The following is a 1,676-nucleotide window of genomic DNA, read 5'->3' on the forward strand; positions in this document are numbered from 1 at the left end:
GACACACCTTTTCACAGCATCCATGAACTGCCCATGGTACCTCATTGACTTCATAAGCCCTGTGTCTGTTCATGATTACATGGCGATGGGTGGACTGTAAGTCTTGTATAAAAAACCACATTTGCAGTGAGTTTGTAAGATGACCAGGACATTGTTTCACTCCTCTCTAGCCTCAGTCTTTAAAGTCCTCCCCACCCACTCTCTTGATATTCCCAGAGTCTTGGAGGGGATGATGGTAGATGTCTTATTAAGGGCCAACAGTCGCCATCACTGTCTCTGCACCTCAGGAGAGGCAAGTCTACCATTGCCCTTCTTCAGATATCACACACCACACCACACACACATCCCACACCAAAGCCCCAATCCTTACTGAGGGTTTTAAAGGTAAACTTCATTCTTGTTGATTCTAAGTTTACACATCTTTTTTTAAAGTATATCGATTTACTGGTAGATTTTTTTGACTTTTTATTGATTGTTTGTGAGTTTCACATCATGCTCTCCAGACCCGCTCATGTTTCTGTCCCCTCAAATCCACCCTCTCCTTGCAATCTCCCCCTCCAAAATAAAAACAAACAAACAAACAAACAAACAGAAACAAAGCATAGAAAACATCTCATCGTGGAAGATGTGCCATGTCACAGTGTGTCCCACAGTGAACCCTTCTATCCACACATCTTTTTAAAAAAATATTTTGAATTATATGCATGAGTGTATGGCTGTGTTTGGATTTGTGCATATGGGTGCTTGTACCCAAGGAGGCCAGAGGCATTGGATCCCCATGGGGCTGAAGTAACAGGTGCTTGTGACTGTCTAACTCAGGTTTGGGGAGTTGAATTTTGTTCCTCTGTAAGATGAGTACTCACGCTTAACTACTGGACTGTCTCTCCAGCCTTGGGTCTTATTTCTTCCAGTACAATTAATATTGTGTATATCATAAAAGTGTGATACCTGATTTTGACGCTGTAGAAGAGGCCATAAGAAGAAAGATGAAGCAGGTCCTTAGAGTTAGAGAGTTAGGGGAAGAGCATGAGATTGCTTGTGTGCCAGTCATTCATTTCTGTGACAAAACATGTCAAGCACCTTAGGGAGAAGGCCTCCTCCTAGCTCCTGGTTCCCGGGGTAAGGCCCACCATGGTGGGGGAAACAGTGCCCACAGCTCTTTGGCAGCAGAGGTATGAGGCAACTTACTCATGTCTCAGTGGGTTTAGAAGCAGACTATCCTGCTCGAACCAGAGGGTACCTCATTCTACATGGAAGCAAAGCTGTCTCTGTGCAGAGGCTACATGGGGAGTGTGTGTGTTAGTATGTGTGAGTGTATATGTACAAACGAGTGTGTATGTGTGTATATATGTGTGTGTATGTATGTATGAGTGTGTGTAGGTGTGTGTGAGAGTGTTGTGTGTTTATATGTGTCTGTCTGTATGTGTGAGTGTGTGCAAGGCCCACAAGCCACAGGTTCGGGTCTTCACCCAAACACAGTTGACAAAGATCACATTGGTCAGTTCCACCATCACCTCGACTTAGATCCACTATCTTTTTTGGATGGCTTTGTAACAGTGACAGTAACTGCTCAATGAGGTGCATACAGTGTGTGTGTGTGTGTGTGTGTGTGTGTGTGTGTGTGTGTGTGAGAGAGAGAGAGAGAGAGAGAGAGAGAGAGAGAGAGAGAGAGAGAG

This window comes from Grammomys surdaster, unplaced genomic scaffold (assembly GCF_004785775.1).
Source record: "Grammomys surdaster isolate TR1022 unplaced genomic scaffold, NIH_TR_1.0 126198, whole genome shotgun sequence".
Classification (NCBI taxonomy): Eukaryota; Metazoa; Chordata; class Mammalia; order Rodentia; family Muridae; genus Grammomys; species Grammomys surdaster.